Source organism: Macrotis lagotis, chromosome 2 (assembly GCF_037893015.1).
Source record: "Macrotis lagotis isolate mMagLag1 chromosome 2, bilby.v1.9.chrom.fasta, whole genome shotgun sequence".
Classification (NCBI taxonomy): Eukaryota; Metazoa; Chordata; class Mammalia; order Peramelemorphia; family Peramelidae; genus Macrotis; species Macrotis lagotis.
The window spans coordinates 187984984-188011067 of NC_133659.1; the positions used below are offsets into that span (position 1 = coordinate 187984984).

At 36.1% G+C, this 26084-nt stretch overlaps 1 pseudogene; it reads left to right on the forward strand.

Annotated features, from left to right (window-relative positions):
- The first annotated feature begins 312 nt into the window (after positions 1-312).
- Positions 313-17750, forward strand: LOC141512051 (RING-type E3 ubiquitin-protein ligase PPIL2 pseudogene; annotated as a pseudogene).
- Positions 17751-26084: the final 8334 nt, after the last annotated feature.

Below are 26084 nucleotides of genomic sequence, written 5' to 3' on the forward strand. Positions count from 1 at the left end.
TCTATTTTTATGATCTACCCTTAAAAGTTGAAGTTTCTTTCACCTGTGATTTTTCTCTCTTTGACCCTCTCCCTTCCTTCTTTATTTGTTTTTGTGAGGCAATGGGGTCAAGTGTCTTGCCCAAGGTCAAACATCTAGTATCAAGTGTCTGAGGCCAGATTTAAACTCTTGTCCTCCTGACACCAGGACTGCTGCTGGATCCACACCATCACTTTCTTTCTTAAACATTTTCTCCAAAGGGACTTCTGACCAGGATGGTAGAAAGAAACTAGGCCCTGTCTTAAGCTCTCCTGACTTCCTCTCAGAACTACCATGAACCAAGCCTTTTATCAGAATTTGGATCCACAGAAGCCAGAGAAAAGCCTAGGAGAACATCGTGCATCAAGGTCTGTCACAGAGAAATGTGGGTGCACCAGGGGCAGAAAGGAGACCCAGCAAGAGTAGCACGGTGAGGTCCAGGTACTAACCTGAGAACAGTGGCAGAGGTTTTGGCCGCCTGCACAGTGAACAGGAGAGCTCCAGCATGGTGGCTAGACATCTATCTGGTTAACTCAGCTGGAAGACCAGGACCACAATACCCATTGTTTGCAGTGAAGACCCCATGTTTCCAATTGAGTTTCCTCCCTTTCTTTCCTATGGGAGAAAATGACTCTCCTCTGAACAAACATAATAACAGCTCCCCCCACCCCACTCCCAGGTTGAGGTATGGATGGCAGATATCCCCTAGTGCTGATTGAGAATTAAGCAGATTAATTGTATAGCCTGAGGGTCCAACCTACATTGTTCCAGGATAACCCAGATCCTGCAACCCCCTTGCCACCCCCCAAGCCTAGGAAGTGGGTCACTAATCAAAGTCACAGACACTCCAGAGAAAGCTTCTGGCTTCCCCTACTAGCTGGCCCACTTGGATTCCCAAGCCCAGTGAACAAAGTCTCTAGGTCTCTCAATAACACCCTCCCCCCCACACAAGATCATAGAAAAATGAAGAAAGACCAGCAAAAAGCAGGGTTCATCGCAGACAAGAATTCTAACCCAGAGAGGACTAGAGTTTCAGGGGACAATATGAATTGGTCTCCAGCCCAGAAAGACTACTTAGAAGAGATCAGGAAAAAGTTTAAAAGTCAAATGGGAAAATTGGGAAAATACATGCAAGAGAAAATTAACACTTAGCAAGAGAAAATTAACATCTTGCAACAAGAAAGCAAATCCTATGAAAATACAATTGGACAAGTGGAAAAAGAAAATAAATCTCTCAAAACCACAATTGGGCAAATGGAAAACTTCCAAAATAGGATTGGCCAATTGGAAAAGGAAAATGAAAAAGTATATGAAAAAATTCTTCTTTAAAAAAGAGATTGGGATATGTGGAAACTAATGACTTCATGAGACAGCAAGAATCTGTTAAACAAAACCAAAATAAAAGAAAAAATAGAAGAAAATGAAAATGCCTCATCAGCAAAACAAATGACCTAGAGAATAGATCCAGGAGAGATAATTTAAGAATCACTGAGCTTTCTAAAAACTTTAAGAAGAAAAAAAAAGCATGGACTCCATACTTCAAGATAGTAAAGGAGAATTGCCCTGTTATCATAGAACCAGAGTGCAAAATAATTATTGAAAGAATTCATCAATACCCTCCTGAAAGGTATTCCAAAATGAAAATGCCAAAGAATATTGTGGCCAAACTCCAGAAATATCAGATAAAGGAGAAAATTCTGCAAACAGTCTGAAAAAAATTAAATACTAAGGAGCCACAGTAAAGATTACACAGGACCTGGCTACATCTACATTAAGGGATCAAAGGGTCCGGAATATGACATTCCAAAGAACAAGGGAGCCTGGAATGTAGCCAAGAATTCATTGTCCAGCAAAACTGAGCTCTCTCTTCCAGAGGAAAAGATGGACATTTAACAAAATAACAGACTTTCTACTTTTCTTTATGAAAAGATCAGAGCTAAATAGAAAATCTGGACTTCAAATAGGAGACTCAAGAGATATATGAAAAGGTAAAAAGAGGAAAAGAAAAAAAACTGTTATCCAGTAAGATGAAACTGGCTATATTCACACCTGGGAGAAAAAAATTCTCATAATTCTTGAGAATTGTATCTCTATTAGAGAGAATATACTTAGCCAGAAGCAATGGGTAGTCATTACTTGTCTGTGACTGATGGAATGATTTAAAAATATCTCCTTGAAAAGGGAGGACAGTAAAGAGATGGGAGGATGGAGGAGATTGACTGGGGTAAATTACATCCCATGAAGAGGTACAAAGGACCTATTGCAATAGAGGGGAAGAAGGGAGGAGGTGAAAGCCACCTGAATCTAACTCATCAGATTTGGCTCAAAAAAGGATTCACACACACACACACACACACACACACACACACACACACACACACACACTCAGTTGAGTTTAGAAACTTATCTTACCTTTCAAATATTAAGAAGGGAAAAGGGGAAGGAAAAGAAAGGGGAAGGGGAGGTGTATATAATGGGGCAAACACTGAAGGAAGTGATATTCAAAAGCAAAATACTAGGAAATAGGAATAAGGTGAAATAAGGGGAAAATACAAACAGAGGGAAGAGGCATGAAGGAAAATAAGGAGTTAGCAATGATAACTTTGGATGTGAATGGGATGAACTCTCCCATAAAAATGTTTGTGGGTAACAGAGTGGATTAAAAACCAGAATCCTACAATATGTTGCTTACATGTGAAGCAGATAGATATATACAGAGTAAAGATAAAAGTTTGGAGCAGAATATATTATGCTTCAATTGAAGTGAAAAAAACCATGTATAGCAATCCTTGTCTCAGACAAATCTGCAAAAATAGATCTCATTAGAAAAGATAAGGAAATTATGTCCTAAAAGGTACTATAGATGATGAAGCAATTTCAATACTAAATATGTAAGCAGCATCCAAATTCTTAGAGGAGAAGTTGAATGAGTTACAGGAAGACATAGACACAAAACTCTACTGGTGGGAGACCTCAACCTCCCACTCTCAGAATTAGAAAAATCTAACCATAGAATAAAAATGGACATTAAGGAGGTAAATGGAATGTTAGAAAACCTAGACATGATAGACCTTTGGATAAAATTGAATGGGGATAGAAAGGAATATTCTTTTTTTCTGTAGTACATGGCACCTACACAAAAGTTGACCATGTACAACAGCATAAAAGCTTCATTACCAAAAGCTGAAGGGTAGAAATAGTAAATACTTCCTTTTCAGATAATAATGCAGTAAAAATCACATGCAATAATGGGCCATGGAGAGATAGACCTAAAACTAATTTGAAGCTAAATAACCTCATTTTAAAGAATTAGTGGATCAAGCAACAAACTACAGATAGAATTAATGATTGCATCCTAGTCAATGACAATAATGAGACAACACACTAAAACTTATGGGATACAATCAAAGCAGTTATTGGGAATAGATTATATCTCTAAATGCTTACATACATAAAATAGAGAATGAAGAAATGAATGAACTAAGCTTGCAACTAAAAAATTAGAGAAAACAAATTAAAAACCCCCAATTAAATATCAAATTAGAAATTTTAAAAATTAAAGGAGAAATTGATAAAAATCAAAATCAAGAAAACTATGGAACTAATAAATAAAACCAAGAGTTGGTTTTATGAAAAAAAATAGATAAACCTTTGTTTAATTTGATTTTTAAAAAAAGAAGAAGAAAATCAAATTACTATTATCAAAAATGGAAAAGGTAAACTCACCAAGGAGGAGAAAATTAAAGCAATAATTCTGAACTATTTTGTCCATCTGTATGCCAATAAATTTGATAATTGAAATGGATGAATATTTACAAAAATATAAGCTGTCCAAGTTAAATGAATAGGAAATTAAATACCTAAATAACCCAGTCTCAGAAAAAGAAATTCAACAAGTCATCAATGAACTGCCAAGAAAAGTCTCCAGGGTCAAATGGCTTCACAAGTGAATTCTATCAAACATTTAAGGAACAATTGGTTCCAATTCTACATAAACTCTTTGGGAAAATCGGTGAAGATGGAACTCTGCCTAATTCCTTTTATGACTCCAATAAGGTGCTGATACCTAAACCAGGAACAATCAAAACAGAGAAAGAAAATTATAGACCAATTTCCCTAATGAATATGAATGTAAAAATCTTAAATAAAATCATAGCAAAGTGAATACAGCAAGTTCTCAATAGTTTAATACACATGACCAAGCAGGATTTATTCCAGGAATGCAGGGTTGGTTCAATATTAGGAAAATTGTCAGAATAATTGAATATATAAATAACAAACCCAACAGAAATCACATGATTATCACAATAGAAGCTGAAAAAGCATTTGACAAAATTCCTACTAACAAAAGAATAGACTTTCAACTTTTCCTATTCTTACTAAAAACACTAGAGAGTGTAAGAATAAATGAATCATTCCTTAGAATAATAAGCAGTATCTATCTGAAACCATGCACAAGCATTATATTCAATGGGTTGAGGCTAGAGGCATTCCCAATAAGATCAGGGGTGAAACAAGGATGCCCATTATCATCACTGCTATTCAATATTGCATTAGAAAGGTTAGGTTCAGCAATAAGAGAAGAAAAAGAAATTGAAGGAATTAGAAAAGTCACAGGATATAAAATAAGCCCATATAAATCCTCAACATTTAAATATATATATATATGTGTGTGTGTATATATATACATATATATGTGTGTGTGTGTGTATATATATACATATATATATATATGTGTGTGTGTGTGTGTGTGTGTGTGTGTTACTAGCAAGATACAGCAGCAAGAATTAGAAAAAGAAATCCCATCTAAAAGCTTCAGACAATATAAAATATTTGGGAGTCTACCTGCAAAAGCATACTTAGGAACTCTATGAAAATAGCTATAAAACACTTTACACAGAAATAAAATCAGATCTAAATAACTGGGCAAAAATAAGGCCAAGCTAATATAATAAAAGTGACATTTCTGCCTAAACTAAACTACTTACTTATTTAATACCATACCAATCAAACTTCCAAAAAATTACTTTCATGAGCTAGAAAAAATTATAACTAAATTCATATGGAGAAACAAAAAGTAAAGAATATCATGAGATTTAATGGAAAAATGTAAAAGATGGCAGCTTTGCCTCATCTGATCTAAAATTATATTATAAAGCATCAATAACCAAAACTGTCTGGTGGTGGCTTAGAAATAGAGTAGTAAATTAGTGGAATAGACTAGGTGCAAAAGAGACATCAGGAAATGATTATAGTTTGTTTGATAAAACCAAAGAGTTCACCTTCTGGGATAAGAATTCACTCTTCAATAAAAAGCGCTGGAAAAACTGAAAGATAATATAGTAGAAACTTGGATTCAGAACAACATCTCACATCTTATACCAAGATAAGATCAAAATGGGTACAGGATTTAGACATAATATCACAAGTAAACTAGGAGAACAAGGAATAGTTTAGCTGTCAGATCTATGGAAAGGGGAGCTGTTCATGATCAAGGAAGAAGTAGAGAACAACATCAAAAACAGAGTGAATAATTTTGATTACATTAAATTAAAAAGCTTTTACCCAAACAAAACCACTGAAACCAAGATCAAAAGAAGTGTAATAAATTGGGAAACAATTTTTACTTCCAGTGTTTCTGACAAAGGACTCATTTCTAAAATATATGTAGAGAACTGAGTCAAATGTATAAAAAAAAGTTATTACCCAATTGGTAAATTGTCAAAGGATATGCAAAGGAAATTTGCAGATGAGGAAATCAAAACTATCTAATCAGATGAAAAATTGCTCTAAATCATTACTGATTAGAAAAAATGTAAAGTAAAGCATCTCTGAGGTACCACCTCACATCTCTCAAATGGACCAATATGACCAGAAAAAACAATGATCAGTGTTAAGGAATGATGGAAATCTGGGTCACTAATGCATTGTTGGTGGAGCTGTGAACTGATCCAACCTTTCTAAGAGCAATTTGGAATTATGCCCAAAGGGCAATAAAAATATGCATACTCTTTGATCCAATCTATACCCTGAAGAGATCATAGAATTGATGCTGAGTGAGGCGAGCAGAACCAGAAGAATGCTGTACACCCTAACAGCAACATGGGGGTGGTGATCAACCTTAATGGACTTGCTCACTCCATCAGTGCAATAATCAGGGACAATTTTAGGATATCTGGGACAAATAATACTATCTGTATCTAGAGAAAGAACTGTGGAGTTTAAACAAAGACCAAAGATTATTACTTTCACTTTTTAAAAATGTTGTCTCACATACTACATAATTTTGTGATCTCTAATATTTTATTTTTTCCTCAAGAATATGATGTTTTTTTCTCTCAACACATTCAATTTTGATCAATGTATATCGTATAAACAATGTAAAAATGATCAGATTGCCTTCTGGGGGGAAGAGAAGGTGGAAGAAAATTGTAAAATTAAAAACCTTACAAAAATGATTGATAGAAACTACTGTTGTATATAATTGAAAAGCAAATAAAATATTTATATAATTAAAAAACACATTTTCTCCCCTTTACTGTATCCATTTATTTTTCTCTTAAATTTAATGCACTTTTATAACAAATATTTTGTATTGTATATATGAGAGAGAGTTCAATCTTCCTTACTCCAGTTCAGATAGAAACAATATTAATGAAATGCCCAGTTCTTCCTTACTCCATGTTGTATACTTTTCTTGAGCATCCCAAGTATGTGAACTAGTTTCCCCTTCTATTACTAATTTCTTCCCAAATATATTTTTTTTCTTCTTATGTCTATGTGGTTCACCATTCAGGATACATATATGCTTCAGGTCTCCTTCTTGCACAATTCTAGATTAGATAGAATCACTTCGGGGCAGCTAAGTGGCATAGTGGATAAAGCACAGGCCCTGGAGTCAGGAGTACCTGTATTCAAATCCAGTCTCAGACATTTAATAATTACCTAGCTGCATGGCCTTGGGCAAGCTACTTAACCCCGTTTGCCTTGCAAAAACCTAAAAAAAAAAAATTAAAAAAAAAAGATAGAATCACTTCCTACTTTCTTTTTGCTCATCTAAACCAATGGTTTGCCTAGTATCCTTTTAAGGCTTTACTAGGAAAGATTGGCTCTTCTCTGATTTTCTTCATCTTATGAAAAGTAATATCCATTGTTGCTTACAGTACAACTACATTTAAATACAGCTATTCCTTGCTCAATTAGAATATTTTATTTTTATTTTTCCCAGGTTTTAGTTTTTCTTCTTTAAAAAGTAAAAACTCCTACAAATTTTTTGTTATATAGAGAGAATTTTTTCTTTTTGACTGATCTCTTTTCATAGGTTGATGGGAAGGATAAGGGAGAGAGACACTATCCTGTAAGGCAAAAGAATAAATTTTCTTTATTTATTTTTGTTGTGTTTTAAGTTCCAAATTATCTCCCTCCCTCTTTCACCACCCCACACTAGGAAAGGCCACTATTTGCCATAGATTTATGAATCTAGTTAAAGCCATGCTAGACATATTTTTATTTATCAGTTTTTTCCCCTCTGGAAGCAGATAGCATCTTCCTTTATGGGTCCTTTATAGTAATTCAAAGTATTCATAGTACTCAGAATAAATTGGTTGCTCGCAATTAAAGCAATTTTGCTGTTATTGTATACAATGCTTTTTTAGTTCTGTTCACTTCACTTTTCCTTATTTCTTACGTCTTTCCATGTTTTTCTAAAATCAGCCTACTCATCACTAGTATTTAAGCACAATCACATACCTTAGTTTGCTTATCTTTTTACCTAATCAATACCCCTCAATTTCTTTACTACTATAAAGAGAATTATTGTAAATATTTTAGAACACATAGTGTTGCTTTTTCCCTGACCACCTTGGGAAACACACCTACTATTGATATTGTTGAGTCAAAGAGTATATACAATCTTATAACTCTTTGGGCATAATTCCAGATTGTTCTCCAAAATAGTTAAATTAGTTCAAGAGTTCCACCAAGGTATTCCAGGTTTTAACACAGCAACTTTTCCATATCCCCTCAACCATTTATCATTTTCTGCTTCTATCATTTTAGCCAATCTATGTATATGAGATAATATCTCAAAGGACTTTTAATTTGCATTTGTCTAATCAATAAAACATTTTATATATACTTTTGATTCCTTTGACCATTTATCAATTGGAGAATGATTCATATTCTTATAAACTTGTTAAAGTTCTCTATATAGTTGCAATATGAGAAAGTGTTATAAATTTTCCCAAAATATTCTGCTTTTCTTTTAATACATTGTTTTCATTTTTACAAATCATTTTATTTTAATGAAAATTTTATCTCACAATTTTCTTTATTTCTTGTTTATTTATAAATTCATTGCCTATCCATAAATCTGATGAGTAATGTGCTCCATGTTCTTCTAGTTTTCTTATGATATCTACATTTAAGTAAAAGTCATCTATCCATTTTGACCATGAATGGTACAAGATATTGATCTATATCTTCTGCTAAACTGATTTCCAGTATTCCCAACACAAGATTATTATAATCATTTGATACTATTTATTGCATGTTTATTCCTTACCATTGATCTACCTTTCTATTTTTTTTAGCCATTTTCAGAATTTTTTTATAATTTTTGTCTAATGGTTTAGATCTGGTACTGCTAAACCTACTTCCTTTACATTTTTTCACTAATTTCTTTTATATTCTTGACATTTTATTCTCCCAAATAATATCATTATTTTTTTCAATAAAATAGTTTTTGGCAGTTTGAGATGACAGTGAGTAAATAGATTAGCTAGAATTGTCATTTTATTATATTGACGCTACCCACCCATGAGCAATTATATTTCTCCAACTATCTAAATTTGATTTTATTTGTTAAAAAAGTGATTTATAATTATGTTGATATAGGTCCTAGGTTTGTTTTGGTAAGTGTAATCCCAGATACTTTAGACAGTGTACAATATTTTAAGTAGGGTATCTTTTACTATCTCTTCTTGAAGAAGAGATAAGTATTTGTTGGTGATAAATGATGATTTATGTAGGTTATTTGGTATTCTGCTACTTTACTGAAATCATTTTCCCCTAGCTTCTTGCTATATTTTCTCCTTGACTTGGGAACTTGAATAAATACACACCAGGTAAAAGGGGAAGAATTTAAAAAACTATATGGAAAGTTTTCCCACACTTCTCAAGAGACATAGCCTGTTTCAGTAAGAAAAAAAAAATCCCATGCTAGAGATCAGGCTGACTGGACAAAAATCACAGATTAACATGAAAATCTAAGTCTATGAAATGTTACTGCTGAAAATATCTGAACTATTTCCTTATATGGTAAAAGAGAAATAAACACAATGATACTAAAAATTATAGATTTAGAAATATATAGTGCCATACCTTATATAAATTCAGGGATTATTGAATTAATAATTGAAAAAAATTTTATAAAGGATTTGATTCCTAAACCTATTAGTTAGAAAGAGGTCATCCATACATGGGTAGTCCTTTCCCTGGTCACATTTCTTATGCAGTCATAAAAAGCAAAGACTATTGGACAAGACCGGTGTCACGCTAAACCACAGTATAAGATCTTAAGGCTATTTTCAAAGCTTCCTTAGTGCCAATTTTCCTTGGCACTGCATTCAAAAGAGAGTTATCTAGATGAAACCTCTCTTACTTTCTGAGAATCTCAGTGTCAGCACACAAAAAGAAATCTGGCAAGAAGAAGGCAATGGATAAATCATGTGGAGCAGATACTGGCATAAAAAAATATATTTTCAGATTAAAAGGATTAGTTGATCTATTCTTCCAGTGACTTATTCAGAAAATCTTAAGGCAACAAAGGTCAGCCCTTGTACTATCTGTTTGAAATGATGTCATACCCATGCATGTTGAAAAGACCACAGCAAACTCTTTTTATTCATTTGCCCATGCATTTATCCAACAAATATTTATTAATCACTTACCTAAGTTTTTCAGCACTATGCCAAAACCTTCAGATACAAAAATAAAATCCTACTTTCAAGAAATTTAACTTCTTTTAGAGGGAATAGTTGGGTGGGGGAAAACATGAAAAAACATCTAAAGATTTTATCCAGTTCTTGTCTTTTTGTGGAATAAAAGGTTTTTAATCCTTGCTATAAGGTTTCCCCCTAAGAATCATATTTGTTTTCCTAGTGTGTTATTCTTAGCTATAATCCTTTCTCTTTTGCTTTTTGAAATATCACATTAAGACAACTGGGTGACACCATAAATGGAGCACTGAACTTGGAGTCAAGAAGTCCTGAGTATAAATTCTACCTCACATGCTCATCAACTATGTGATCCTAGTGTAGTTACTTATCCTCTCTCTCAAATTGTTTATTCATTTATAAAATAAGAGGTAATAATATTTCTCTCACAGACTTGCCTGAAGGATTGAATGAGACAGCATAGGTACTGCACTTTACAAACCTTAAAACTCTTGTTACTATAAGAAAATACAAAGTATAAACAAAATAGATACAACAGTATTTCCCAGGAGAGACATTTTTATTACATGATATCCCTTCCTACATTGCAGTATGTCACAGGGATAATCCAGTTTTTGATTCAGAGTTGAAGAATGAGAAGACAAAGAGGATAGGATGTCTTTCTATACTGTCCACCTCCCCATCCACCCATGGGCTGGGTTACCTTTTCAGGATCATAAAGTACAGAACTGGGCTTGTCCTTAAATAAACAAGAGAGGATGTTTCTTGAAATTACTCCTCTATGGATTATGATTTAGACCTTCAAGGAAATTACAGTAACTTCTTTTTTTTCCAACACATTTACCTTGCAGTTTTCATGGGAGTGGGGGCTATAGAGAAGACAAAGAGAAGAGATACCGGGGGCTGGGGGGAAGATTCCAAATAAAATTTCTATGGTTCAAACAAGTTCCAGTCCATAGAATTACATTTGCTGAGAGAGAAGGGATGTATCAAGCAAGAGAGAGCACATAGTCCACTTTCCCATTTTATCAAGGAGGAACCTGAGGCCAGAGAAGCTAATTGACTGAACTCAATGCTCAATGCTCTACACCAAGCTGTGCCTGAATTGTGTACACCCAAATATGCACACAATTAGTGAAGATAATTTATTTAAAAATGAGCTTTTAAAACTTCACTATGTATCTCTTTAATGAAGCCTTGCTCACCCTGAGAGAAAATCAGAAGCTTTGGTGGGGCTCAATTGTGAATAGAGGGAAGGGCTCCCCTGAACCATTAAGAAACTCCTTTTTCTTAATTGGGAGGAACTGAATGCTATACATCTGCCAAGTTATTTAGAAGCTGGGGCCAAAGGGGTTGATTCCATGACTGCAGAGAATGTGATCAGCTACATTGATGGTTACCTAAGACTGCTAAAGTTGGCTGACATAGAAAGATTCTCTGGCTTATTGATAAATATTAAAAGGCAAAAGGAGAGCAATAATGCTAATCAGTGCTCTTTCCCCTGCACAGTGCAGTGGGATGCCTTGTTATTTCAATTAGGTCTATGTTCTGGAGACATATTGGAAACCATAGAATGCTAACTATACATTTAAAAAGAACAAAGGCTCTGGAATCAGACCAGACCCAAGTCCCAGATCCCATGCTTATGCTTATATGATGTTGGGTAAATCAATTTATCCTTTCTGGACCTCATTACCTTCATTTGAAAAAGGAGGATATATATGGATAAGATGGTATTTCTAGTTTGAAATCTGTAATTCTATGGATTTCATGGAGTTTTTCTACTTCTTTATGAGTTTTATATATATACATATATGTAAATTTGTGATTTTGTTTGGTTAAACAGTAAAAGTGGTTCTGAAAAGCAATATGAAATTATACTGAGAAAACAACTAAAATTGTTGACTTGACAAAAAATGTTCATATTCTTTTCCCCAGAGGCTGTTGGGCATATATCAGATCAAAGATCCCTCATATACCAAAATATGTTTGATACCACTATTTGTGGTAACAAAGAACTGGAAACAAATTACATGCCCTTTAATTGGGGAATACAGAAGTATTATGAGGCACAAATGAAATCATGGATGTAAATTCCTTTGCAAACCTTAAAATCTACAAATAAATAAGATACAATAAAGTGGATAACTTGAGTGAAATTTTTGATTATTTAAAAAAATACAAACTGCCCAGATTAACAGAAAAGAAAATAAATTACTTAAATAACTCCATTTCAGAAAAAGAAATTGAGGAAACCATCAATAAACTCCCTAAGAAAAAGTCTCCAGGTCCAGATGGATTTACAAGTAAATTCTACCAAACATTTAAGGAACAATTAATTTCTATTCTACACAAACTATTTTTTAAAATAGGAGAGGAAGGAATTTGCCAAACTCCTTTTATGACACCAACATGGTGCTGATACCTAAACAAGGAAGAGCCAAAACAGAGAAAGAAAATTATAGACCAATCTCCCTAATGAATATTGATGCAAAAATATTAATAAAATTTTAGCGATGAGACTACAGCAATTTATTACTAGAACAATGTACCATGATAAGTTTGGATTTATACCAAGCAGGCAAAGATGGTTCAACATTAGGAAAACACTCAAGATAATTAAACACATCAATAACAAAACCAACAGAAATTATATGATTATCTCAATAGATGCTGAAAAAAGCCTTTGATAAAAAAAAAACCAACAACCATTCCTATTAAAAACACTAGAAAGTTTAGGTTTAAATGAAATTTTCCTTAAAATAATAAATAATATCTTATCTAAATCCATCATCAAATATTATATGCAATGGGAATAAACTTGCATCATTTCCAATAAAATCAGGGGTGAAACAAGGATGCCCATTATCATCATTACTGTTCAATATAGAATTGGAAATGCTAGCAGTAGTAATAAGAGAAGAAAAAGAAATTGAAGGAATAAGAATTGTTGATGAGGAAGCAAGATTTTGACTATTTGCAGATGATATGATCATCTACCTGGAGAATCTGAGGAAATCATCTGAAAAACTCCTTGAAAAAAATTAACAAATTTAGAAAATTAGTAGGATATAAAATAAACCCACATAAATCATCAGCATTTTTATATATGAACAACAAAGTCCAAGAGCAAGGATAGAAAGAGAAATTCCATTTAAAAATAACTATAGATAGGGGCAGCTAGGTGGCGCAGTGGATAAAGCACCAGCCCTGGAGTCAGGAGTACCTGGGTTCAAATCTGGTCTCAGACACTTAATAATTATGTAGCTGTGTGGCCTTGGGCAAGCCACTTAACCCCATTTGCCTTGCAAAAACCTATAAAAAATAACTATAGATAACATTAAATACTTGGGAATCTTTCTCCCAAGAAAAACCCAGAAACTGTATGAGCACAATTGTAAAGCACTCCTCATTCAAATAAAGTCAGATCTAAATAATTGGAAAAATGTCAAATGCTCATGGTTAGGTTGAGTTTATATAATAAAAATGACATTTCTACCAGAACTAAATTACTTATTCAGTGTCATACCAATTAAACTACCAAATAACTACTTTACAAAGCTAGAAAAAATAGTAACAAAATTCATCTGGAGCAACAAAGGGGCAAGAATAGCAAGGGAACCTGGTGGAAAAAAAATGTAAAGGAAGTTTGCCTAGCTCTACCAGATCTAAAACTATACTATAAAATAACAGTCATCATAACTGCCTGGTATTGGTTAAGAAATAGAGTGATGGATTATTGGATTAGGATAGATTCAAAAGAAACTGCAGTAAATGACTACAGCAATCTACTATTTGACAAATCCAAAAATATCAGCTTCTAGAATAAGAACTCACTGTTTGACAAAAATTGTTGGGAAAACTGGACAATTATATGGCAAAAACTAGGCATAGATCCATATCTCACAGCCTATATCAAAATAAGTTCAAAATGGGTACAGGATTTAGACATAAAGAGTGATGCTATGATAGATAAATTAATAGACCAAAAAATACTCTATCCATCTGATCTATGGAAAGGAGATAAATTTATGATCAAACAAGAATTAGAGCACATTATAAACTGCAAAATGAATGATTTTGACTATATTAAATTAAAAGGGGGTTGTGCTAATAAAATAAACACTGCCAAAATTAGAAGGAAAGCAAAAGTTGGGAAATAATCTTTACAACTAGGAGTTCTGATAAAGGTCTCATTTCTGAAATGTATAGAGAATTGCATCAAATTTATAAGATCATAACTCATTCCCCAAATAATAAACAAAGGATATGAACAGACTGTTTTCAAATAAAACAATTAAAGATATATATGTATATATATATATATATATATATATATATATATATATTCATATGAAAAAATGCTCCAAACCATTATTGGAGAAATACAAATTAAAACAATGAAGTACCATCTCAAAGCTATTAGATTAGCCAAGATGAGAAAAAGGGAAGATGATCAATGTTGGAGAGGTTGTGGAGAATTGGGACATTGATGCATTGCTGTTGGAGTTGTGAAGGGATGAAACCTTTCTGGAGATCAATATGGAACCTCTGCCCAAAGAGCAATAAAACTATTCATACCCTTTGATTCATCAACTCTAATTCTAGGTCTATATCCAGAAGAAATTATAAATGGGAAAAGTCCTACACATTTCAAAATATTCACAGCAGCTCTTTTTGTAGTGGCAAAGAATTGGAAGTTAAGGGGATGCTCATCAATTGGGGAATGGCTAAACAAGTTATGGTATATGAATACCATAGAATATTATTGTTCTATAAGAAACCATAAATGGTCGGACTCTAGAGAAGCATGGAATAACTAACAGGATCTGAATGTTGAGCTAAGGGAGTAGAACCAAGAGATCAATGTACACTTCAACAACAACATTATGAGATGAACAACCTAGATGGAAGCAGCTCTTCTCCACAGTCCAGAGAGCTAGGATAACTGTCTTGGACTGGCTGTGGACTATATTATCCCCATACAGAGGAAGAAAAACAAAACAAAACATACAAATAAAAAAAACAACCCTTCTGAATCTGATGAATAACATTATAAAAATTATCTCCCATGTATCTTTTTCTGCCAGAAATTACTAATTTGTAAGCATGTTTAACAAAATATGTATGTAAATGCTAACCTAATTGTTTCCTGATGAGAGGAGGGGGGTGGGAAGGGAAGGTGGAGGGAAATTTTGTAACTTGGAAATATGCATGTGCATATGGATGAAAATTAATAACTTTTTTAAAAAGCTAAATGAAATAAATATATAATAAATGCAAATGTGCTATTAATGCAATCAATTAATAGCAGTAATGGTCTCAATCACCAGGCTTCCAATCTTGGTGATGACTTCATTCTACTGTACTCCTATACTGGGCTTAAGCATTATTTTAGGACAATTCATCAAGCCCAGATTTGTAGCAAATGATACTCCTAAGGTATGAATGCTCATATTGAAAATTAAACAAGTGTAGGGAGCAACTAGATTGCACAGTGGATAGAGCACCAGTCCTAGAGTCAGGAGAACTTGAGTTCAAATTCAGCCTCAGACACTTAATAATTACTTGCTATTCTTTTTAAATATAATAAAGTTATCGTGTAAATTTCTTTTTTTTCTTTCTTCCCCTTCAGCAGTTGGTTCTTTTTTTTTTAAGGTTTTTGCAAGGAAAATGGAGTTAAGTGGCTTGCCCAAGCCCACACAGCTAGGTAATTATTAAGTGTCTGAGGTTGGATTTGAACTCAGGTACTCCTGACTACAGGGCCGGTGCTCTATCCACTGCGCCACCTAGCTACCCCACAGCAGTTGGTTCTTGAGGAGGCTCTGGCATACTCCTGAGAAGACAGCTAAACAAATTTTACTTTATCAATGAAATTCAGTAACACTGTAACTTAAGAAAAAATAGAGAGGAAGAATTCAGAAAAACAAAGGAAGACATGTGAATTGATACAGCATGGAACATGAAAGATAGTCCCTGACTTCCAAGAACCAACAAGCAACTGAGAGATGCAACATGAATACAGATCAGTAAAGATAGGAATAGACCCTGTATCTGTGATTTCATTGAAAGAGGGAAATCCTGGATTGGGAAATTCCCTCTACCAGCACAGGTCACTTTCTCTGAAATTTCTCAGCAATTTAGAGAGGTTGTCTTCCTCAAGTTCCTACAGCCAGTATGTGATAGTCAAAGTCATAGACTCGAGCTAGAGGGTCCTTAGAGGTCACAAAGAATAAAGTACCCTTGCCCCCGACCCCGCCTCCGCCGGGCAAGCGACCTCACCAGAAGGATAAGATGTACATCGCGTGCGTGGAGTACATGCTCTTCTATGGAGGCAAGAAGACGGATCTCCCACAAGCAAATTTCCGGCGTTTGTCTTTCGATCACTGCAGCCTGTCGCTGCAGTCCTTTTGAGTACCCAGTGTGTACTCCGATGGAATCATCTTTGACTTACTGAATATTGTGACTTGGATGAAGAAGTATGGGACCACCCCCAGCAGTGGAGAGAAGCTGGACGCTAAGACTCTGATCAAGCTGAACTTCTCCAAGAATAATGAAGGTAAATATCACTGTCCAGCGCTGTTCGCGGTTTTCACCAACAACTCCCATATTGTGGCAACCAAATCAACCGGCAACGTGTACGCTTATGAGACCATCGAGCAGCTGAACATCAAGACCAAGAACTTCAAAAACCTGCTGATGGACCAGCCCTTTTCCCGCCAGGACATCCTGACGCTTCAGGATCCCACGAACCTGGACAAGTTTAATTTGGCCAACTCCCACCATATTAAGAACAACCTGCGAGTCCTGCACCCAGAAGAAGAGAAAGCGCGGCAGGATCCCACCTATCACCTGAAAACCACCAACGTCGAGATCTGAGAGACCCTGCAGGAGCTTTACAAAAACTGCCCCAGAGAAGAAGGTGGCCAAGCTGAACGGGGCTCATTACTCAACTGGGAAGGTCAGTGCCTCCTTCACATCCACAGACACGGTGCCTGAAACAACCCATGAAGCAGCCACCATTGATGATGATGTTCTCCAGTATCCGTTTGTGAAGAGGAAGGGGTATGTCCGGCTGCACAACGAACAAGGGGAACCTCAACCTGCAGCTGCACTGTGACATGACACCAAAAACCTGTGAAAACTTCATCAAACTCTGCAAGAAGGATTATTACAATGGGACCATCTTCCACAGGTCCATTTGGAACTTTGTAATCCAGGGTGGGGATCCAGCTGGCACAGGGACGGGGGCGAGTCCTATTGGGAGAAACCCTTCAAAGATGAGTTTCAGCCCAACCTGTCCCACATAGACCACGGCATCCTCAGCATGGCCAACTCAGGGCCCAACTGCAACAAGTCCCAGTTAATTATCACTTTTCAGTCATGTGCTTACCTGGATAAGAAGCACACCATCTTTGGAAAAGTTGTTGGTGGCTTCAACACCCTCACAGCCTTGGAGAATGTGGAGAGTGACCCCAAAACCAACCGGCCCAAGGAAGAGATTTGAATTGAGTCAGCCACAGTCTTTGTGGATCTGTATGAAGAGGCAGATAACTCAGGTGGCTGAGGAGCGAGAAAAGATCAAACAGGAGCAAGATGCCCCCAAGGCCAAGGCTAAGTAGACTGCAACAAAACCTGAGAGTTCGGGGCCTCGGGCCTACCATCAGGGAGTGGGCAAATACATCTCCCCCGAAGCCAGGAAATGTGCTGCAGAGGAGCCCCGCAGCCGCCAAAAAGAAGCCTTGTGGGGGCTTTGGGGACTTTAGCTCCTGGTGACACCTGGGGGGGGGGGGGGGGAGAGCCTGAGCCTTGGCTCCAGGGCAGGATCGGGAAAAATCTGAAATAAATCAGGGGCTTTTTGGATTTGAAAAAAAAATAAAAGAATAAATGACCCTTATCCAGGGTCACACAGCTAATAAGTGTCTGAAGTTAGATTCAAACTCAGGTCTTCCTGACTGAAAGTCCACTATACCACCTGAAAGGTCAGTCTAGGTACACATCTCTTTCCAACTCCAAAGTCTGCTTTCTAGCCACACCACACCACAGTTTCTCAGATAAATAAATACAAGATTATTGGGATGGAGGGAGTGATCATATAATCTTAAAGTTCATATAAAACTGGGGAAAGAAAACACAGCATTAAAAGGCAGGATAGTACATGATTTCTGGGTAAGTTTATGGGTATATGTGTCTTTCGGAATACTACCATAGCCCAGGTTACTAATGTTGTTTAATCTTTTTTCATTTGTACCCAATTCTTCATGACCCCGTTTGGAGTTTTCTTGGCAAAGATCCTGGAATGGTTTACCATTTCCTTCTCCTTGTCATTTGAGAGATCATTTAATTGAGGCAAACAGAGTTAAGTGATTTCTCCACATAACTAATAAGTGTCTGAGGCTGGATTTGAACTCAGGAAGATGAGTCTTCCTAGCACCAGGCTCAGTACTATATCCACTTCACCCATATTGACCATAGTTAACAAAGGTACCAGTCAACAAAAAGAAGCTTTAAGTAAGCAGAGAAAAAAAATACTCAGAGTAGAGAAGGAATATTTAGCTGATTCAATTGAATAGTTTCTCTGACAGTATTTTGCCCATGGTAGTCTACTGTTCAAGTCTCAGGGAGCTGTTCGAGATCCTTGTTATCTGTTTATAATTAGGTGACCAGAAAGGCATGTCAACAGATGAGCCCTTCACCCCCTTAATCAATCAAGTCTCAAGGATAGTTTCACCACTTTTTGCCCCAGTCCACAAGCAATGAGAGTTGAAACTAGCAATTATTTATTCTATAACAGGAGGACTTCAAGGTCTTTATAAATGTTTGTTAAATTGAATTGAATTAAGCTGAAATAAATTGAACTGATTTTGAGATCAGTCAGAGGCAGTTAGGAGGCCCCAGGTCCAGTAAGGAAAATTCATTTTTCTGAGTTCAAATTCAGCCTCAGAAACATATTAGTTATGTGATCCTGGACAAGTCTTTTAACCTTGTTAGCTTCAGGTTTCTCATCTGTCAAATGACCTGGAAAAGGAAATGGCAAATCACTCCATTATCTTTGCCAAGAAAACCCTAAATGTGGTCATTAAGAGTTTTAATATGGGGCAGCTAGGTGGCCCAGTGAAATAGAGCACCAGCCCTGGAGCCAGGAGGTCCTGAGTTCAAATCCAGCCTCAGGCACTTACTAATTACCTAGCTGTGTGACCTTGGGCAAGTCATTTAACCCATTGCCTTGCAAAAACAAAAACAAAAAAAGAGTTGGCTGTTACCATAAACATTTAAACAACAAAGATATTGAGACTTCTTAACATCTACTGAATTGTTGGGAGAAGAGATACTACCACCTGGATATGGAACAGAGATCTAGATGGAAGGAATCCTAACCATGTTTTAGGTTCTAGAATGAATAACAAACAATAAATACTAATGAATTTTGCAGAAGAGGGAATAGAAAGGAAAGTAAGAAGAGCTTACAAAACCCTCATAAGGAGGAAAAACTGAAGATGAACACTGAAGGAAGTGATAGCTAGATCAGTGGAGGAGAGAAGGAAGCTCATCCTAGTCAAGTGACAACAATATTATCAGAGGCTTAAAATTAGTGATATGTGTGGCCTACTTAAAGAATAATGAAGATAGCAGTCTGACTGAAGAAATTAGTTAGTACATACTGAGGAATATGTCTTCACTTTTCAAGGATCTGTGATTGCATCAGTGAAAGTCATCCCTTCCCTGAAGCAGATTGAAACCCCTCCAACCTGAACCAGAGTTTATTTACTCCTTGAATAACCTTGGAGAAACTAGGCTCACTACTAAGATAAGAAGGAAACTGATGCTTGATTCTAGTGAATATGCTGAGGGCTAAAAAAAAAAAAAAAAAAGATAGAGTTGAACAAACAGGACAGGACCAGACTACAAAAACTTGAAATGTTAGACTTTATCATTGAAATAAAGGGGAGTCTCGGGAAGTTTTAGAGTAAGGAAAAATTTTTAATTGTTTTTATGAATTTATTTGGTGGATATTCATTTAAGTTGAAATGTGGATTGGTGGGGCAGCTAGGGTGCACAGTGAATAGAGCACCAGCCCTGGAGTCTGGAGTACCTGAGTTCAAATCTGGCCTCAGACACTTAATAATTACCTAGCTGTGTGATCTTGGGCAAACTTCTTAACCCCATTTGCCTTGCAAAAACCTAAAAAACATTGTGGATTGGTTTGATATGAGTGATGAACCTCCCTCATCCCCACTTCATCATCATTCCATCTAACATAGCCTGGAAATTCCTTTTCTCCCCTCTCTCCCCTACCATTCCCCTGCTTCAACATTTTATGAAGCTCAAATAAACATAATCATGTTATGCACAGTCAATATTTTGTTCTATGAAATCCCTCATTGCTCTCCCTTCTTTGGAGTAAACATTTATAGTTTATCTCATCTACCTCTGTCCTTAACTGATCTCATTATCATAATCATTTTGGGGAGTGATTTTCCACACACCTTTCCTATGCTTCTCTATCAATCCAAACCTTGCACTCTCTTCAAAGTTCAGCCTAAGAACTACCTATGGTGTGTTCATGGCAAATCTATGATCTGACTTCCCATCAGTTCTTTCATGTTAAAATCTCATTCCTTCATCTTATTCCTTTCCCCCTCCCTCCCTTCTGTGCCCTTTCTCAGCATCTCAAATGCTGTGATTAACTTTTTTGCCTGCTTTTAAATTTTCTACTAATCTCTCTTAGTTTTTAAGAAACAAATAAAGAAAAGTTTATATCACAATTACCTCATTTTTTGTTATGGAAAACTTAGTATACTTTTAGAGATGTTTTGACTGCATATGACCTGCAGTATGAAGTAGCATCAGGAAGGAAGGCCTGAGTTTATGTAGCAATTTTTCTTATATATAGTCCATATCCTGCTAATTGATAATAGAAAATGTTGTTTATCTGATCCTTTTACTTTCTCCAAAACTCAGTCTAAGAGCTCTTTCTCTGCCCTAAGTTGCAATTGTCCTCATAACTAACTTCCTTTAACACTTACCTGAAAAGCATTTCATTATGTATTTTTTGTTTGTTCACAGAATCACAGGATTTCAGCATGAAATCAGAGACCTCAGAGATCATCCAATCCAATGGTTCTCAGAATGTGGTCTGAGTGTACATCAGTCTGCCTAGGACAATATGAGGAAGGAACACATGACTCCTCATTGGCTTAGAAATGTGCCACAGACAGGCCTAAAATGAAATCAGTGTGAGAGCAAACTGCTCAGGATTGGGGCCCCTTGAAGAGTGAAAAGTCATTACTGCCCCAAGTGATATTAACTAGTTGATGGTGTCCCTTTGGATACTCTAAGAGGGCAACAAAGAAAGATGGACCAGTTCAGTACTGAGGTAATGACCTACATGGCACACATTAGATGATTAATTGATTGATTTGTACTTCATTCTCAAAGAAGATCATTACATCAGGTTGGTAATGCCACAACATGAATTAGATTTGAGAGAAAGAGACAGTCTCTGCTAAGTCACCAGCCTCACTTTCTCCTATGGAGTCATTGGTGTCCATTCTTCAAATATGATTCAGGAGACTGGAGATGGCTCTGTATGCAAGGCAATCAGGATTAAGTGACTTGCCCAAGGTCATACAGGTAGTGTCAAGGGTCTGAGGCTGGGTTTAAACCCAGGTCCTCCTGAAACCAGGGCTGGTGTACTGCTTACCTGCTCCCATACATTAGATATTAGCAGGATAAATGAATAAATGAATGAATAAATGGATTTTTTTATCAAGTACTTACTGTGTTTGAAAGTACTGTGCTAAGTATTAGAAATATAAATATAAAATTAACAGATTCTTTTTTCAAGGAACTCATATTTCAGTGGAACACATATAGATGGCTTCAGCAGCAAACCAGAAGGAAATGTCTCAAGTTCCTTAGGGTATAGTAACAGAATAGATATAATGGTTCGTCCCTACTGTCATTTCCACTAATAAAACATTTCAGTTTCTGATGTTGAGCCATTTTACAGTGCCAAGAATTTTAGTGGCAAGAATTTTCTCCTCTAGGACTTCAATAGTGGTGGCCATGCTTGGTCTCCAAAAGGGTTATTTCCCAGGATGGTGTCTGCTAGTGAAAGCATTACTATTCCCGTGGTTCTTTGGTTCATGGTCCTGGTTGTCTCTATTGAGGGGATATGGTGGTCAAGGTGGTAGTGGTACTTTTATTTGCCTGGTACATGCTCCTTCTCCTCACCATTGCTCCAGTCCCTTGCTACTTCAGTCAGACAAGAAAGCCTACATTGGTTGGTAGTGGTGGCTGCCCCTTTCTCCACAGGAACTGTGTCCTTTGCAGAGAGGGAAGACTAATAGGGATCCATAGCTGATTTCAGAATCCAAACATCTCTAGCCTTACAAATCTCTCTCACCTTGTGATTTAGATCTCGACACTTTTCTATCAACCCAACTCAAAGTCAGATTCTGGTTGGATGTCATTTTGCTACATCGTCTGAAGAAGACTCCTATTGTTTTCTCCTCCTATTTTGAAAAACTATAACAAATATCTTCTTAATGAGCCTTAATCTAGGCCCTCAACTATTCACTTCTTTCTAAAAGAAATGAAAACATAGGAAGGAATTTTTGCTGGACTTCTTGAGTGCCTATGTAACTAGATAAGACAGCAGATAGAATGTCAACTCTGTAGTCAGGAGGATCTGAGTTCAAATGTGACCTCAGAAACTTCTTAACTTTGTGATTCTCAGCAAGTCATTTAATCCTTTTTGCTTCTGGAAAAGTAAATGACAAACTACTCCAGCATCTTTCCCTCAAGAAAACCTCAAATGGGGTGATGAAGAGTCAGACACAACTGACTGACTAATAATCATAATTGTAAAGCATTAACCCAGTGTCATTGAAGGAGCTAGGTTTATGTCTATAAGTGTCTCATCTTTTTATTGCAATCCAAAGAATCACAGGATAATAATAGAGCAATGATGCCTAATGATCCATTAATCATCTGTCCTGAAATGTCATTTGCTATAAAAGTCTATTGGAGTATTGTTCTGGTCCTTCTGACATCCATGGCAATCCTAACTAGGGAAACATTTAGGGATAGAATGATTGCCTTTTAAAAATGCAGACAAGCTCTAGTACCAATTAATGATTGTTGACAAGGCAGCCTTCTGATTCCTGATACACCCACACAACCCCAGTTCACACATCACCTCACCTCTCCCATAAGATCCACCAGATACTGGCCTCTTTTAATGATGACGTTGAAATGGGTGGAAGAGGGATAGAAGCTCCAGGTCAACTTTCAATCTAACAAACATTTATTTAAGAATCACACTATGGAAGAAACCAAGCTAGGCTCTGAAGATACACACACACACACACACACACACACACACACACACACACATACATACATACATACATTAAACACGTTGTTAAGTAGCCTACACTGACTTAGATATTCAAAATTGCACCCCAAACTATACTTCTTTTCCATGTTAAGCTTTACCTAAAGTATTGTTTTTGGCATTCAGACTTTTTCAACAAGAAGATATTCAATTCATGAGTCCATCAAAGGCAAGAATTTATTTTCTGAAAGAATGAGTAAACGCTGGAAGTTTGTCATTCCTGGAAATCTTTGAAAATAGGATACAGAAACCATTCCTGACCTGTCAGGTATCAGGAAGCTACACTGGGTGTCTTATTAAATTTAACCTCAATTTTAGGAGGCCTTGAAACAAGATAGATTTCATACTGATTCATGGACTATTTGACTTACCTTGAAATTAAAAGTTTTCAGAGTCTAATTTCTGACATCTTTTGACAGAACTGCACAAATTTAGGGTTGTAAGAAAATTGCTTTTCTACCTTTTCAAGCCTGGAAGAAGTATATATATTCTTGGGCAAAACAATTTTTCTTTTATTTTCTTTTCCTAACATTATTTATTATAAGACATGATAAAATCACATTAAGTCTGCCAGCTAAAATTGACAGAAGGTAGTTTTCCTAATAGATATGGTTCTAAATCATTGCCTCAACAGACCCTAAAGGAGCATGGAACTAATCTCTTCCATGACAGACTTTGATTAAAGGGGTCTAGGGCAAATGAGTGCAGCTTAGGATGTGGCCCACCAATGTCATGGGTTTCTGTTCATTTCCTTTTAAGGCTGACTGTATGTACCATAGCAAAAATTGTCCTCTATCATTTTCCATCATAATAGTCTCCCAAGAAATGTTCAAAGCAGCAAAAACAGTTCTTGCCCCCACAAGTCAAATGAAGTCTTGGTGTTTTCTTTACATGCTTTTCTCTGTCATCTCTCTTTTCTCCTATTCTTGGTTTCAGATGCAGGAAACAGGAGAATATTTGTTTATCCTTCTTTCTTTTGTAGCTCCCTTTAATATTTATTGTATCTTTGAGCCTGTTCAGAAGAGTCATTAAATCAAAGAGGATACTCTTCAAAGAACTTCCAAGCAAGTAAAGATCCAGGTCTGAGATTGCATTTTCATTCCTTTTGACATCTAACTGGCAAATATTATATTTCTTTTTGGAGTTTTTTTTTTGGGGGGGGGGAGGTTGCAAGGCAATGGGGTTAAGTGACTTGCCCAAGGTCACACAGCTAGGTAATTATTAAGTGTCTGAGGCTGGATTTGAATTCAGGTCCTCCTGACTCTAGGGCTGGTGCTCTATCCTCTGTGCCACCTAGTTGCCCCTCAAATATTGTATTTCTGCAAGTAACTAATTTGTTTCTGGGAGAGATACTATCTTGTCCTACTCACTACTTCCCATTCCTCAGCAGCAATACTTATTAAGTACCTACTGTTTGCCATGTAACTGTGCTAACCTCTAAAAAGCATCAGCAAGGTCCCTGCCCTCAAGGGGTTCACATTCTCATAAGGGAAATACCAAACAAATATATACATATAAGTTATATACAAAGTAGATTGGTTTCAGATGAAGGGTATTAGCAATTAACCATGTAGGGGGATTTGACATCAGTACAATCATGAAACTCCTGAGACAGATTAAATAATTAAGAGTAATAACAAAAGAAAGGAAAGAACTCTGAATATAGAGTCATAGGACCTGGGTTAAGATCTTGCCTTTGACACTATCTTTGTAACCTTATTCAGGGTCACTTGAAGACATAATCTTTGTACCTTAGTTTCTCCATATATAAAATGGGGAAAGGTGTAAAAAAATTACCTCAGATAACTCTACTTCTATGATTCTACACTTAGCAAAAAAATTTATCTACATGTTTAAATTCTTTTTTTCATGCTTTCCTTACTGACAACTCCTTCAAGTAGAAGTGACTCGATCCTACTTTATTCGTGTCATCTCCATGCTTAGAAATTGCAATGTCTCCTCATTGTCTGTGAATAATACACAAATTCTTTAACCTAGTATTTAAAGTCCTCCATTTGTTACTCCAAAATACCTTTTAAGTTTCTATTCCAAATTACATACAAACTTGGCTAGCTATTTCCCATTCCTGGAACATAGCCCTTACTCATCTCCTCCACCTCTCAAAATTTTCATCTTCCTTCCAAACCCTGCTCAGGTATTACTTCCTTCAGAAACTCTTCCCTATAATAATCTGTCCCTCCTCACTTCCTTTTTCTAAAGTTATTTGTGTACATATTGTATCCCTCAGTAGAATGGAAAATCCTCCAGGGCAGTCACTATTGATTTTTATCTCTGTATTCCCAGTACCTAACATAGTGTCTTACATATATGGTACATGACTTGATACACATTAATAACTGGCTTGGATTTAAGTGGATTACTTAAATGGGGGGGGGAACCAGGGGGAACCAGGATAGAGTTCTAGATCTGGACTCAGGAAGACTCATTTCCCTGAATTCAAATACAGCTTCGGATTCTTACTTGCTGCATAACCCTGAGCAAGTCACTTAACCCTGTTTGTCTCAGTTACCTCATTTGTAAAATGAACTGAAGAAATGACAAACCACTCCACTATCTTTGCCAAGAAAATCCTAAATGGGGTCAAGAAGGGTCTGACATGACTGAAATGTTTGATCAACAGCAACTTTAAAGTAAGCAGAAGAAAAATTATTTTATCATTTCAGTCATGACTGCATTTGGGATTTTCT